The sequence below is a fragment of the Mus musculus genome, chromosome 8 (genome assembly GCF_000001635.26).
Source record: "Mus musculus strain C57BL/6J chromosome 8, GRCm38.p6 C57BL/6J".
Lineage (NCBI taxonomy): Eukaryota > Metazoa > Chordata > Mammalia > Rodentia > Muridae > Mus > Mus musculus.
The window spans coordinates 119,325,014-119,342,089 of record NC_000074.6 but is presented as its reverse complement, the minus strand read 5'-3'; positions in this window follow the sequence as shown (position 1 = coordinate 119,342,089).

Below are 17,076 nucleotides of genomic sequence, written 5' to 3'. Positions count from 1 at the left end.
GTGTTCGGGACAACTTGGGTTTACAAGCGCTTGCTTTGATGGCTTTTGGTTCATGCTGGGCCATTCTTCATACTTCTGTCTTGCATTTAAATAAAGGAGGACCCTAGTGTGTAGATTTTTTTTTTCTTCTTCTTCAGTAATAGGGATTGAACCCTACAGGTTTCGATATGACAGGTAAGTTCTGTATCTGTCACTGAGCTATATTCCCCGTCGTCTTTTTAAAAAATTACATTTGCTTAGGTTTTTATTTTACTTTATGTATATGGATATTTTGTATGCATATATGTCTGTGGCACCTCCCACATGCCTGGTGCCTGTGGAGGCCAGAAGATGGTGTCAGATCCTCTCTCTCTCTCTCTCTCTCTCTCTCTCTCTCTCTCTCTCTGTGTGTGTGTGTGTGTGTGTCTTCTTGCTCAGGGAGGCAAGAGGTGCTGGATTTCTGGGGAGCTGGAATTGCAGGTGGTTGTGAGTGGTGTGAGACTCAGGTCCTCTGTGGGAACATTATGCTTTCTTAATGGGGAGCTGTCTTTCCAGCCCTCTGGGTGTATCTCTGAGGGAGTGTCATAGGGTTAACAAGAAGGATGACCCACCTTGATTGTGGGTCCAGGACTGAATAATCAGGAGAAAGTGAACTGAGCTTTGTAGTCATCGCTCTCTGCTTCCTGACTGTGGATGCCATGTGACCAGCTGCCTCAAGCTCCTGCTGCTGTGCACCCCCCACTGTGATGAACTGTACCCTCAAACTGGGAACCCAAAGAATTCCTTTGTCCTCTGAGCTTCTTTTGTTGGCTAGTTTATCTTAGTAACAAGACAGGTAGCTGATACACAGGAAGTGAGGGCTCATCTTCCCAGTACCTAGGGTGGCTCCTGCCCTTTCACAGGGCATCCCTAACCTCTCCAGGTTTCCCCAACCTGCTATGTCATCCCTCTTTCTCCCAGAGGATGACTTTATGTTCTAAGGAGAAAATCACCCATAGAAGATAAAGGCTCTTGATCACAGCCCCGACCTCATCTTTGCCATCACGGGCTCCTCAGGGAATGCAGGGCTTTGCACAGTTGGGGTAGAGGTCTGCCAACCAATCAGTCAGCCAGCTAACCAATCAATAAGCCTACCACCTAGCCACCCACCCATCCAACCAGCCAATCACCCAACAAGCCAGCCAGTCAGCCAGCCAACCAACCAATAAACCACCCACTAACCAACCAACCAACCAACCAATCAACCAACCAACTAATCAACCAACCAACCAACCAACCAGCTGAACCCAGAGAAAAACCCAGAATAAAATGGAGGAGGAAGTGGAGGAGGAGGAGGAAAGGGGGGAGGGGGAAGAAGAAGAAGAGGAAGGAAGCAAGCAGCAGCTGTCACTAATAGTAAATCCAGATGCCCCTCCTGTTTCACCTTCCTGAGTGCTGAGATCAGAGGTGTGCATCACCCCCCCTGGCTTTTCTTCTCAGAACACAATTAAAGGCAGCTGTCCGTTTCTCTACCTTCTTGTTATTGTTTTGCTTCTCATTGTATTTATTTTGACTTTGCTCCAAAGTGATAATGATTTTTCTCTTGTGGCAATTTTCTTTTAAAACGAATAGAAGTAAAATTATAAATCCATTTTCACTTTATTATATTTATTTGTGTGTATGTATGCATGTGTGCGTGCGCACAAGCCACAGCTTGAGTGTAGAGCCCAGAGGAAAACTCGGGGGAGTTCTCTTCTTCCACTTGGTAGGTTCTGGCAATTGAACTCAGGTGGTCAGGGTCTGCAGCCAGCGCCTTTATCCCATGAGCCCCACAGACCTGAAATGGCAGTTTGAAAGTGCAGTGGAACCGATCATACGCGGCCGGTTCAGTAAGGCAGAGTGAGGCGGTGAGAGGCGTACAGAACGTGGTTGAATCTTGAAGCTCTTCTACAAACATTAACATTTAGAAAACAGCATTCTAAGAGATGACAGGTAGCCCACGGGGACAGCTGTGTGCCCTTTGCAATCTGGAAGGGGGACAGCACAGGCAGCTGCTGGGTCTGGTGCATCTCCTGGTTTCCCCGTGGGGACAAACGCAGAGGAACACTGTGGAATTCCTGCAGGTCCCGGATGCTTGTTCTTCAGGGAAAAATCTTGCCCCTGGAGGCTACCCTGCTGGCCAGAAGAGACCAGGGCAGGTCACCTGCACCCACCCACCATTGACCTCTCTGCAGAGAGAGGTCAGGCTGGTTAGAGAATAAACTGTCCCGCTGTGGCAGATTTAATTTAGGAACAGCATCACCCCAGGACCCGTGCTCTCAGCTGGGAGGCCCCTATGAAAGCCATGATGGGCTGGACTTGGCAGTGGGCTCTGTGCCCTTGGTGGCTTGACTGGGCCCGGAGGCGGGAGGAGGTCACAGCTTTGTGGCAGTTTGAAAAAGAACAGAAAATTGCTTTTCTGAGAAAGGACAGCAAGATCAGCAGTGTCCTGATCAGCTCAAATTGCTTTGCTTTTGGTTTGAAGTGTTAGTTTATGCTTCTTGCTTTCATTTGAGGCAATTTTCCAAATTAGCATCTCAGTGACTGGGCTGCCAGGAAATCAACTTCCTTCTTATTTACCCAAACCAGCAGTTTCTTGGAAACAGACTGTCCGGAACGCAGGGAACAGTCCCTGCAGACCCCGACTTCTTTTTTTTTTTTTTTTTTTTTTTGCTGTCTTCAGACACTCCAGAAGAGGGAGTCAGATCTCGTTACGGATGGTTGTGAGCCACCATGTGGTTGCTGGGATTTGAACTCTGGACCTTCGGAAGAGCAGTCGGGTGCTCTTACCCACTGAGCCATCTCACCAACCCCAGACCCCGACTTCTAAGTTTGGGTTCCTTGAGTGTGGCTTCCTCTGCCACAGCTTCTTCTGTCATTGTCACTGCAGGGCTGATGGCTTTCATATGCTGTGTGGAGACACTAACTCATTCCTGGAGGTGTCTCAAAGAGTTTACAGAAAAAAAAAATACTTGGATGGAATTAGGCACCACACCTAACAGGTGTAAGATCCAGTTAGAAAGCTGGTTGTGGTGGCACATGCTGGTAGGTTTGCTAAAAGAGGCAGAGGTGGGAAGATCATGAGTTCGAGGCCAGCCTGGGCTACACATTTGGGGGAGATAGGGTGGAGGGAGAGATGGCTTTGACTACTTGGGGTTGTGTGGAAACCTAGTGTAGTGGAAATTTCCTAGAAGCTATGGAGGTGATCTTAATGAGGACCCTCTAGTCATGGGGGATAGAGTCTCAACTGGCCATCTCCTGTAGCCAGGTGATGCTTTCAGTGGCTGGACAGGGTTGTATTCAGTTGAGTTGTTGGCCAAGGGGGTGGGGTGTCCCCTGTAAGTCTCCAGACAACCCAGGTTGTTACCAAGACATAGGGTTGCTTTCCAAACATGGCGACAGGATCCCATTGTTGAGGACGGCACCCACACAACTTATTGAACACTGAGAAGTTGAGCTGGTGCCTACGTGGAGTCTTCACCTCTATGTTCTGACTGAAGCATCAAGCACAGGGCTACATGGGTCTGCACTAGGTCCTCTTTGTTTATATTACAGGTATTAGCTAGGTATGGGACCCCTGACTGGTCTCTGACTCTGGTGCCTGCTCTTGGGACTCTTCCCCTCCTGTTGGGTGGCCGTGTTGATGTGATAGCTTTTATGTCATCTCGTTGTATTGTATTTTGTCCTGTTTGGTTGTTATCTCTTAGAAGCCTATTGTTTTCTAATGAGAGATGGAAAGGGAGTGGATCCAGAGAGGAGGAGAGGTGGGGAGGTAATAGGAGGAGTAGCAGGAGGGAAAACTGTAATCAGGATACAGTACATGAGAAGAGAATCTATTTCCAGGAAATCAAAATCAAAATAAAATCCAGTTAGAGATGGCTTAACTTTGTAAGTTTCAGCTTCATCTGTGTAGTGGGGATAATGTTGTTTTAATGTCCCAGGAATTGTGTAGCCTACAAATATAATTACATATTATATATGTTTCATATGCAAATATGCAAGGAGAACTGTTGTTGGGAGCCGCGCCCACATTCGCCGTTACAAGATGGCGCTGACAGCTGTGTTCTAAGTGGTAAACAAATAATCTGCGCATATGCCGAGGGTGGTTCTTCACTCCATGTGCTCTGCCTTCCTCGTGACGTCAACTCGGCCGATGGGCTGCAGCCAATCAGGGAGTGACACGTCCTAGGCGAAGGAAAATTCTCCTTAATAGGGACGGGGTTTCGTTTTCTCTCTCTCTTGCTTCTTGCTCTCTTGCTTCTTGCACTCTGGCTCCTGAAGATGTAAGCAATAAAGCTTTGCCGCAGAAGATTCTGGTTTGTTGCGTCTTTCCTGGCCGGTCGTGAGAACGCGTCTAATAACAATTGGTGCCGAATTCCGGGACGAGAAAAAACTCGGGACTGGCGCAAGGAAGATCCCTCATTCCAGAACCAGAACTGCGGGTCGCGGTAATAAAGGTTCCCGTAAAGCAGACTGTTAAGAAGGATTCAACTGTATGAATTCAGAACTTTTCAGCTGGGGAACGAGAGTACCAGTGAGTACAGCTTTACGAGGTAAGTCTGATCTTGAACTTTCTAAGGAAATTCAAGACAGTCTATCAGAAGTAAAGTGGAATATGTTTGGCCTTGAATTTTTTCTAGTGTTAGAAGCCCTTTTGTTCCTTTTCACATGTTATCAAGTGGTTAAGGCAGGGAGGATTCTAGAGGAAATTCAGGACAAGCTATCAGAAGTAAAGTGGGGAGAGAGAGTAGGAACAAAGAGGAAATATGGTACACAAAATAAGTATACAGGCCTTTCCAAGGGTCTTGAACCCGAGGAAAAGTTAAGGTTAGGTAGGAATACCTGGAGAGAGATTAGAAGAAAAAGAGGAAAAAGGGAAAAGAAAAAAGATCAATTAGCGGAGGTCTCTAGGAGATACTCGTCACTAGATGAGCTCAGGAAGCCAGCTCTTAGTAGCTCTGAAGCAGATGAAGAATTCTCCTCTGAAGAAACAGACTGGGAGGAAGAAGCAGCTCATTATGAGAAAAAAGGGTACCAGCCAGGTAAAGTGCTAGCTAATCAGTTAAGGAAGCCAAAAGCGGCTGGCGAAGGCCAGTTTGCTGATTGGCCTCAGGGCAGTCGGCTTCAAGGTCCGCCCTATGCGGAGTCCCCGCCCTGCGTAGTGCGTCAGCCCTGCGCAGAGAGGCAGTGCGCAGACTCATTCATTCCCAGAGAGGAACAAAGGAAAATACAACAGGCATTTCCGGTCTTTGAAGGAGCCGAGGGTGGGCGTGTCCACGCTCCGGTAGAATACTTACAAATTAAAGAACTTGCCGAGTCGGTCCGTAAATATGGAACCAATGCTAATTTTACCTTGGTGCAGTTAGACAGGCTTGCCGGCATGGCACTAACTCCTGCCGACTGGCAAACGGTTGTAAAAGCCGCTCTCCCTAGTATGGGCAAATATATGGAATGGAGAGCTCTTTGGCATGAAACTGCACAAGCGCAGGCCCGAGCAAACGCAGCTGCTTTGACTCCAGAGCAGAGAGATTGGACTTTTGACTTGTTAACGGGTCAGGGAGCTTATTCTGCTGATCAAACAAACTACCATTGGGGAGCTTATGCCCAGATTTCTTCCACGGCTATTAGGGCCTGGAAGGCGCTCTCCCGAGCAGGTGAAACCACTGGTCAATTAACAAAAGTTGTCCAGGGACCTCAGGAATCCTTCTCAGATTTTGTGGCCAGAATGACAGAGGCAGCAGAGCGTATTTTTGGAGATTCAGAGCAAGCCGCGCCTCTGGTAGAACAGCTAATCTATGAGCAAGCCACAAAGGAGTGCCGAGCGGCCATAGCCCCAAGAAAGAACAAAGGCTTACAAGACTGGCTCAGGGTCTGTCGAGAGCTTGGGGGACCTCTCACCAATGCAGGCTTAGCGGCCGCCATCCTCCAATCTCAGAACCGCTCCATGAGCAGAAATGATCAGAGGACATGTTTTAATTGCGGAAAGCCTGGGCATTTTAAGAAAGATTGCAGAGCTCCAGGTAAACAGGGAGGGACTCTCACTCTTTGCTCTAAGTGTGGCAAGGGTTATCATAGAGCTGACCAGTGTAGCTCTGTGAGGGATATAAAGGGCAGAGTCCTTCCCCCACCTGATAGTCAATCAACTGATGTGCCAAAAAACGGGTCATCGGGCCCTCGGTCCCAGGGCCCTCAAAGATATGGGAACCGGTTTGTCAGGACCCAGGAAGCAGTCAGAGAGGCGACCCAGGAAGACCCACAAGGGTGGACCTGCGTGCCGCCTCCGACTTCCTATTAATGCCTCAAATGAGTATTCAGCCGGTGCCAGTGGAGCCTATACCATCCTTGCCCCCGGGAACCATGGGCCTTATTCTCGGCCGGGGTTCACTCACCTTGCAGGGCTTAGTAGTCCACCCTGGAGTTATGGATTGTCAACATTCCCCTGAAATACAGGTCCTGTGCTCAAGCCCTAAGGGCGTTTTTTCTATTAGTAAAGGAGATAGGATAGCTCAGCTGCTGCTCCTCCCTGATAATACCAGGGAAAAATCTGCAGGACCTGAGATAAAGAAAATGGGCTCCTCAGGAAATGATTCTGCCTATTTGGTTGTATCTTTAAATGATAGACCTAAGCTCCGCCTTAAGATCAACGGAAAAGAGTTTGAAGGCATCCTTGATACCGGAGCAGATAAAAGTATAATTTCTACACATTGGTGGCCCAAAGCATGGCCCACCACAGAGTCATCTCATTCATTACAGGGCCTAGGATATCAATCATGTCCCACTATAAGCTCCATTGCCTTGACGTGGGAATCCTCTGAAGGACAGCAAGGGAAATTCATACCTTATGTGCTCCCACTCCCGGTTAACCTCTGGGGAAGGGATATTATGCAGCATTTGGGCCTTATTTTGTCCAATGAAAACGCCCCATCGGGAGGGTATTCAGCTAAAGCAAAAAATATCATGGCAAAGATGGGTTATAAAGAAGGAAAAGGGTTAGGACATCAAGAACAGGGAAGGATAGAGCCCATCTCACCTAATGGAAACCAAGACAGACAGGGTCTGGGTTTTCCTTAGCGGCCATTGGGGCAGCACGACCCATACCATGGAAAACAGGGGACCCAGTGTGGGTTCCTCAATGGCACCTATCCTCTGAAAAACTAGAAGCTGTGATTCAACTGGTAGAGGAACAATTAAAATTAGGCCATATTGAACCCTCTACCTCACCTTGGAATACTCCAATTTTTGTAATTAAGAAAAAGTCAGGAAAGTGGAGACTGCTCCATGACCTCAGAGCCATTAATGAGCAAATGAACTTATTTGGCCCAGTACAGAGGGGTCTCCCTGTACTTTCCGCCTTACCACGTGGCTGGAATTTAATTATTATAGATATTAAAGATTGTTTCTTTTCTATACCTTTGTGTCCAAGAGATAGGCCCAGATTTGCCTTTACCATCCCCTCTATTAATCACATGGAACCTGATAAGAGGTATCAATGGAAGGTCTTACCACAGGGAATGTCCAATAGTCCTACAATGTGTCAACTTTATGTACAAGAAGCTCTTTTGCCAGTGAGGGAACAATTCCCCTCTTTAATTTTGCTCCTTTACATGGATGACATCCTCCTGTGCCATAAAGACCTTACCATGCTACAAAAGGCATATCCTCTTCTACTTAAAACTTTAAGTCAGTGGGGTTTACAGATAGCCACAGAAAAGGTCCAAATTTCTGATACAGGACAATTCTTGGGCTCTGTGGTGTCCCCAGATAAGATTGTGCCCCAAAAGGTAGAGATAAGAAGAGATCACCTCCATACCTTAAATGATTTTCAAAAGCTGTTGGGAGATATTAATTGGCTCAGACCTTTTTAAAAGATTCCTTCTGCTGAGTTAAGGCCTTTGTTTGGTATTTTAGAAGGAGATCCTCATATCTCCTCCCCTAGGACTCTTACTCTAGCTGCTAACCAGGCCTTACAAAAGGTGGAAAAAGCCTTACAGAATGCACAATTACAACGTATTGAGGATTCGCAGCCTTTCAGTTTGTGTGTCTTTAAGACAGCACAATTGCCAACTGCAGTTTTGTGGCAGAATGGGCCATTGTTGTGGATCCATCCAAACGTATCCCCAGCTAAAATAATAGATTGGTATCCTGATGCAATTGCACAGCTTGCCCTTAAAGGTCTAAAAGCAGCAATCACCCACTTTGGGCAAAGTCCATATCTTTTAATTGTACCTTATACCGCTGCACAGGTTCAAACCTTGGCAGCCACATCTAATGATTGGGCAGTTTTAGTTACCTCCTTTTCAGGAAAAATAGATAACCATTATCCAAAACATCCAATCTTACAGTTTGCCCAAAATCAATCTGTTGTTTTTCCACAAATAACAGTAAGAAACCCACTTAAAAATGGGATTGTGGTATATACTGATGGATCAAAAACTGGCATAGGTGCCTATGTGGCTAATGGTAAAGTGGTATCCAAACAATATAATGAAAATTCACCTCAAGTGGTAGAATGTTTAGTGGTCTTAGAAGTTTTAAAAACCTTTTTAGAACCCCTTAATATTTTGTCAGATTCCTGTTATGTGGTTAATGCAGTAAATCTTTTAGAAGTGGCTGGAGTGATTAAGCCTTCCAGTAGAGTTGCCAATATTTTTCAGCAGATACAATTAGTTTTGTTATCTAGAAGATCTCCTGTTTATATTACTCATGTTAGAGCCCACTCAGGCCTACCTGGCCCCATGGCTCTGGGAAATGATTTGGCAGATAAGGCCACTAAAGTGGTGGCTGCTGCCCTATCATCCCCGGTAGAGGCTGCAAAAAATTTTCATAACAATTTTCATGTGACGGCTGAAACATTACGCAGTCGTTTCTCCTTGACAAGAAAAGAAGCCCGTGACATTGTTACTCAATGTCAAAGCTGCTGTGAGTTCTTGCCAGTTCCTCATGTGGGAATTAACCCACGCGGTATTCGACCTCTACAGGTCTGGCAAATGGATGTTACACATGTTTCTTCCTTTGGAAAACTTCAATATCTCCATGTGTCCATTGACACATGTTCTGGCATCATGTTTGCTTCTCCGTTAACCGGAGAAAAAGCCTCACATGTGATTCAACATTGTCTTGAGGCATGGAGTGCTTGGGGGAAACCCAGACTCCTTAAGACTGATAATGGACCAGCTTATACGTCTCAAAAATTCCAACAGTTCTGCCGTCAGATGGACGTAACCCACCTGACTGGACTTCCATACAACCCTCAAGGACAGGGTATTGTTGAGCGTGCGCATCGCACCCTCAAAGCCTATCTTATAAAACAGAAGAGGGGAACTTTTGAGGAGACTGTACCCCGAGCACCAAGAGTGTCTGTGTCTTTGGCACTCTTTACACTCAATTTTTTAAATATTGATGCTCATGGCCATACTGCGGCTGAACGTCATTGTTCAGAGCCAGATAGGCCCAATGAGATGGTTAAATGGAAAAATGTCCTTGATAATAAATGGTATGGCCCGGATCCTATCTTGATAAGATCCAGGGGAGCTGTCTGTGTTTTCCCACAGAATGAAGACAACCCATTTTGGATACCAGAAAGACTCACCCGAAAAATCCAGACTGACCAAGGGAATACTAATGTCCCTCGTCTTGGTGATGTCCAGGGCGTCAATAATAAAGAGAGAGCAGCGTTGGGGGATAATGTCGACATTTCCACTCCCAATGACGGTGATGTATAATGCTCAAGTATTCTCCTGCTTTTTTACCACTAACTGGGAACTGGGTTTGGCCTTAATTCAGACAGCCTTGGCTCTGTCTGGACAGGTCCAGACGACTGACACCATTAACACTTTGTCAGCCTCAGTGACTACAGTCATAGATGAACAGGCCTCAGCTAATGTCAAGATACAGAGAGGTCTCATGCTGGTTAATCAACTCATAGATCTTGTCCAGATACAACTAGATGTATTATGACAAATAACTCAGCAGGGTTGTGAACAAAAGTTTCCGGGATTGTGTGTTATTTCCATTCAGTATGTTAAATTTACTAGGGCAGCTAAATTGTCAAAAAGTCTTTTTCAGTATATGTTACAGAATTGGATGGCTGAATTTGAACAGATCCTTCGGGAATTGAGACTTCAGGTCAACTCCACGCGCTTGGACCTGTCGCTGACCAAAGGATTACCCAATTGGATCTCCTCAGCATTTTCTTTCTTTAAAAAATGGGTGGGATTAATATTATTTGGAGATACACTTTGCTGTGGATTAGTGTTGCTTCTTTGATTGGTCTGTAAGCTTAAGGCCCAAACTAGGAGAGACAAGGTGGTTATTGCCCAGGCGCTTGCAGGACTAGAACATGGAGCTCCCCCTGATATATGGTTATCTATGCTTAGGCAATAGGTCGCTGGCCACTCAGCTCTTACATCTCACGAGGCTAGACTCATTGCACGGGATAGAGTGAGTGTGCTTCAGCAGCCCGAGAGAGTTGCACGGCTAAGCACTGCAATGGAAAGGCTCTGCGGCATATATGAGCCTATTCTAGGGAGACATGTCATCTTTCATGAAGGTTCAGTGTCCTAGTTCCCTTCCCCCAGGCAAAACGACACGGGAGCAGGTCAGGGTTGCTCTGGGTAAAAGCCTGTGAGCCTAAGAGCTAATCCTGTACATGGCTCCTTTACCTACACACTGGGGATTTGACCTCTATCTCCACTCTCATTAATATGGGTGGCCTATTTGCTCTTATTAAAAGGAAAGGGGGAGATGTTGGGAGCCGCGCCCACATTCGCCGTTACAAGATGGCGCTGACAGCTGTGTTCTAAGTGGTAAACAAATAATCTGCGCATATGCCGAGGGTGGTTCTTCACTCCATGTGCTCTGCCTTCCTCGTGACGTCAACTCGGCCGATGGGCTGCAGCCAATCAGGGAGTGACACGTCCTAGGCGAAGGAAAATTCTCCTTAATAGGGACGGGGTTTCGTTTTCTCTCTCTCTTGCTTCTTGCTCTCTTGCTTCTTGCACTCTGGCTCCTGAAGATGTAAGCAATAAAGCTTTGCCGCAGAAGATTCTGGTTTGTTGCGTCTTTCCTGGCCGGTCGTGAGAACGCGTCTAATAACAAACTGTAATGTGTATATACATATAATGGTATGTAGTGTTGGAGGCGGGCTCATCAGTTAAGAGCACTGATTGCCCCTCCAGTGGACCTGGGTTCTGTTCCCACATGGCAGCTCATGACTGTCTGTAACTCCAGTTCCAGGGAATTAGTTGCCCTCTTCTGGCCTCTGGGGACATGAGATATACACATAGTACATAGATACACATGTAGGCAAAAATACCTATACATATAAAAAATAAAGTATAAGTCTTTAAAAAATGTGTAATGTTTGACCCACAGAGGCACTTATAAAATACTACCCTATTCTCTTTTTTTGCTAAAGATGTGTCTGGAGTACTCTTGCTATTTGTTTATCATCTATATATTCATTACCTACTTACCTATCTATATATGTCTGTCTGTCTATCTATCTATCTATCTATCTATCTATCTATCTATCTATCTATCTATCTATCTATCTATCCATCCATCCATCCATCCATCCACCCACCCACCCACCCACCTACCCACTTACCTACCTATCTACCTATCTATCTACCCCTGACAAAGGCAGATTAAGGGAGAAAGGATTGTTTTAAGAGGTCATTTCCTGTTCAGATCATGAGGCTTGTATATGTGTATCATGATGCTTGTATATGTGGGGGGCACAGTCCAGGGAGCATAAGGTGGCAGGAGCAGGAAGCTGTCTGTCACATTGCATTAGAAATTAGGAAGGAGACAGTGGACAGGAAGTAGGGCTGGGCTACAAAGCCTCAAGGTCCTCCCTTTGTGACCCACTTCCTCCAGTGAGGCTCCATCTTCTACTGGCTCCACAACTTTCCCAAGCAGCACTGACTGTTGGTAACCGAGGTTCAAACGTGTGAGCCCGTGGGGTACACTTAACATTCAAATTACAACACTGTCTATTAGGGGGTGGAAGGTGAGACAGGGATCCCATGTAGGCACAGATGACCTTGAACTCTTGGTCTTCATGGCCCTGTCTCACAGGTGCTAAGATTACAGGGGTGCATCACTAGGGCTGGCTTTTGTATTTGCTTTGATTTAGCAGAGTCAGAGCTATAGATTTTGGTAAGCAGTGGGCCAGTCCATTAGCAAGAAGTAGAAGGTGAAAACTTAATACAGTCTTTGGGTGAACACCTGATGTGTTTGCCTGTGAGGTTATGACAATTGTTTGTGTTGCTGGCCAAGGAGGAGGGAAAATGGCTGTAACCATCTGTAATGGCTACTCCTGGTTGTCAGCTTGACCGTATCTGGAATGATCTACAATCCATAATTGGAAGGCTCACCTGTGATCCAGATCATGAGGCTGAGAGAAACAAGTTTCCGACCTAGATCTTGAGGCATAGTGGCTATGAATCCCAGGAGACTGAGGCAAGGAGATCTCTGAGTTCAAAGTCAGCCTGGGACAGAACAAGTCCCAGATCCAGGTGTGGTGGTACACACCTTTAATCTGGGTCACACCTTCTGCTGGAGGCCAACGTAAGGACATTGGAAGAAGGAAGATTCACTGTTCTTCGTCTGCTTGCATTTACTTGCCAGCTCATCTGTTGGAATCTGTTGGAATCCCACTAGCCTTGTGGGACTGAGCAACTACTAAGATCCTTGGACTTCCCACTCACAGCTGACCATTGTTGGGGAATTGGACTATAGATGGAAGCCATCCTAACAAATTCCCTTACTATACAGAGACTCTCCATACGTTCTGTGACTCTAGAGAACCCTGACTAGCACACCATCTCTGAAAGACACAGCCAGATGTCTCTATGATGCTGCTGCCGGTGGTGGCCTAGGAGTCAACAGAAAGGTCAGCCTTTCTTTTTCTGGTGTGATCGATCTGTCCATGTACACGTAAGGCAACGGTACCTGCAGCGATCTCTCAGTTACATCTACAAAACCAGAAACTGCTCTGGGATCCTGACTCTGTTGCTTATTAGACTTAGGATTGTAGCTGGGCACAGACCACTCGGGAACCTCACACTGCCTGCTCCCCCAGTCTGTCTGTCTCTGTCTCTGTCTCTGTCTCTCTCGGTTTGGGAGTGAATGGTTATCTGGGAAGGCTTGAGTTAACTTCTGGATAATCTGTATACGAATTAACCCAGCTGAGGTTGGAAACACACCTCAGTGACAAAGAGTGCTTGCAGCTCTTGCAAAGGACTTGAGTTCAGATCCCATCAAATGTGTTGGGTGGCTCACAACTGCCTGTAGGTCTAGCATCACGGGATCTGCCACCCTCTTCTGATCTCTGCAAACACTTGCATACACATGACCCATGACATATAAATAGACAAAACAAAAAATAAATCTCTAAAGAAATCCGGTAGAAGCCCTAGTGTATTAATGAGCCATGGACACTTTAAGAGAGGGTTAGATGCTACATCCACTCCAGTAGTGACACGCGTGACAGGCCAAAAGCCTGGACGCAGTCCCTGAGGCGAAAAGTTCACGAAAACTTAGTCTCCTGGAACTGTGGCTTCCCGAATAAAGAATGCTCCAAACTTGTCCTTGCAAATGGATCTGTGTGCTCTCTTTCAGTATTGTTTTACTATAGGTGCCTCCAAACAATGACTTGCCAAATACCTAAGCAAAACTGAACTTTGCTTCCTGGCCCTAGGTAGTCCTTGAGCGGACCCTGGGCTTGGAATTCAGTAAGAATGTTGCCTATTCAGTGACATTCAGAATTGCCTCTAGTATTGTAAGAGAGATAGTGAAAGAAACCAGGCATTACTATCTATTACATAGAGTTAGAAATCTCAGGGCAAGCTTAGCAAAGTAAGTTTAGAATTCTTATTATAGTTATGTATGGCAGACTACGTTACTTATTAGTAGAAAGTCCCCCCACACTATCACTTAGAATAAAAGCCAAGTCGCTCCCATATACAGGAATTTACAATGGTTTAGGAAGTAGATCAGGCTGTGGTTTTAGAGTATTGCATTATTCATGAGATGGTTAGCTAGAGCGGAACTCCCTAATTAGAACCAGGACTTGGGCCAGGGAGTATAAAGACCTCACACATGGCTTCTAAGACTATAGCTGACCTTAGATAGAGCTGACTTTGTCTCAGTTGTTTTATTGCCCAGTTCCTGCCAGTCTTTGTATTTACATTCCTCTGTTTTGTGTAAGAGTCATTAAGCATCCAGTAACCTCATTGTACCTTGCCGATGTGTCACCTAATTTCCCTATTTTCTTCTGTATAAAAAGTTTGATGCTCGATTTGACAAATTACATTCAGATACAGCACACTCCCTTGTGTCCGCGTCTGTCTGTCATCCCCTTCTCGCCAACTCCTTGCCCACCTGTACCGGAACCCCGTTTTCCTGCAGATCGAGGACCCAATTGAGGTCCGTCTGCAGCAGTTAGAGATACTTTAGAAATTACAATGTTCTGTATGGGAGACATTTCTAAGGTTCCAACATTAGCACAGCGTTAACACTTCTTAGTGGAAAATTTCCACAGGAACTTAACAGCAGAAGGGACTATCACGGAGACGTGCTTCATAGAGAAAGGTACCTCGTAGTCCAAGGCACTGCCTCCTCAGCGAGAGTCAGTTGTATTAGTGACTGCCACACAGATGTAAAAGCACCCCACAGAATCCCTCAGGATGGACCTATTTTGGCTCCCAGCTGCCAAGGCATCCATCTCCATGAGGAGGAGGATGTAGGACAGAATGGTCCATAGTTTGGCAGGAAGTAGGGATGAGACAGGAAGTGTCTAGGAATCCAGACTTCCCCTCAGTGGCCTACTGTCAGTTAGACACCTTCTGCTGTTTCTAGACAAACTCCCACACCCTCCACACAGCCCTTGAGAAAACAACTGGGGACTAAGCATTCAATACTTGAGTATAGAGGCATTTTATACCCAAGCCATAATACTGGTGTGGATGGATAATCATACTGGTTAAGGCTTCAGACTGTGGTCTTCTGCCTCAGTAGCATTTGGTCAGTTGTTCCTGCCACATGGAGAGCTGGAATACTGTGGTGTAGTAGGGAGGATGTGTGTGGTCCTGGCAGCACCTTACCTGGGTTGTGACTTTTCTAAGTGTCTTAGGGTTTCCATTGCTATGAACAGACACCTTGATCAAGGCAACTCTTATAAAGGACAACATTTAATTGGGGCTGGCTTACTGGTTCTGAGGTCCAGTCCATTACCATCAGGGCAGGAAGCATGGCGGCATGCAGGCAGGCATGGGGCTGGAGGAGCTGAGAGTTCCACGTCTTGTTCCGAAGGCAAACAGGAGAAGGCTTGCAGGCAGCAAGGAGGAGGGTCTCAAAGCCCACCCCTACAATGACACACCTACTCCAACAAGGCCACACCTCCTAATAGTGCTACTCCCTGGGCCAAGCATATCCAAACCACACACTAAGCTTTCTTTTCTCTTGATTTGTAAGTGCCTCATGTTGAAATATACTGTGCAAATTTGATGAGCAGATTTGATCAGGAGAGTGCTGACCTAGCAGGCATGAAGCCTTGGGTTCTGTTCCCAGCACTGTGTAAACTGGGCAGGATGGCACACACTTGAATTCTAGCATACAAGAGTTGGAGGCAGGACAAGCAGAGGTTCAAGGTCATCCTTGGCTACATAGGGAGTTTGAGGCTGGCTGGGCTATTCGAGACAGCATTTAAAAAAAAAAAGGACCTTCACAGTGGTCCGCTTGTTGTACCTTCAGGGTGAGATGTGCTGTATTTATTTCGTTTAAAGATTGACCTATCTCTGACTATCTGGCTGTTTGAAATGATAGTTAGAGAGTCTTCCTGGAGCCATCAAATCATCTGACTGTTCTAAGAGTCGAAGCCTTATTTGACTTATATCTCTACCATGGAAATCAGGCGCCTTCTTCCCTTTGTGTGAGACAGGGTCTCTCATCTGCCCGGAGCTTCACAAAGCGGGCTATATTAGCTGGCCTGCTTGCTTCCACGAGTCCACCTGACTCCGTCTCCCGTCTCACCTTTGCTGGGATTATAGGTGTGAAACCACCATGCTCTGCTTTTTATATGGATTCTGGGGATCTGAGAACTCAAGACCTCATCCTTTCTAGGCAAGCGCTTTATCAATCGAACCATTCTGCTGGCGCCTGGACTTGACCTCTTCCCTTCTGTGTTCTTAGCTAAGTTACCGTGTCTATGAAGAGAAGGGGTGGGGCAGGGGTCTTGTTCTCGTTGCCGTCAGCAAGTGCACCACTGCGCATGTGCACCTGATCTAGAGATGGATGGCTCCAGTTCACACTGAAGGATGAGTTTTCTGAGGGTGCTTCTGGGTCTGTTCAAGGGTGAACATTCCCCCCTTTCCTGCCTTGCAGGAGGAGAGCATCGGGGTACACCAGGGCGGCTCAGAAGAGAACCACCTCGTATGGTGCGAATGTGCAGGTCAGACTGTCCCCAGCCGTGTGCCCGTGGAGAACCATTATATCAAGTTTAAGATGTGGCATCTTTTATTTTAAAGAAGGTCTCCGTGTCTGGGGATTATGAAGATATGGATGCCCTGCTTCCTGTGTTCATCCAATTGAGGATGGAGGCCGGTCCTAGATGTCTTCAGTCACTTCACAGTGGAGTGTGACAGGGTTAAGCCATATTCTTATGCTGGCATTGCAAGCCTGTTGCACAGCTTGTGTGCTGGGGCCTTTGGCTTTCCTGTGTGTGTGCGCGTGCGTGTGTTCATGTGCTCTCACGTGGAGGGGAGTAGCAAGCACTGAGTATTCTCTGTTATTCTCCGTGTAGTCCCTCGAGGCAGGGCGCCTCACTGAATCGTGGGGCTGTGTCTTGGTTAGGCGGGAACCCAGCAAGCCCTAGTAATCTTCCCACCTATGTCCACCTCCCCCACCCAAAGCTGGGGCATTTTTTGTGGGAACTCTTAGTTTGTGGTGGGTCTGGGATCCGAGCCGTAGCCCTCAGGTTGAGGAGTAAATGCTCCTCACTTAATCACTGGGATATCTCTCCAGCTGCCCCGCTTCACCTTTCAAGACCCATTCTCCCGACAGAAGACAGGAGGT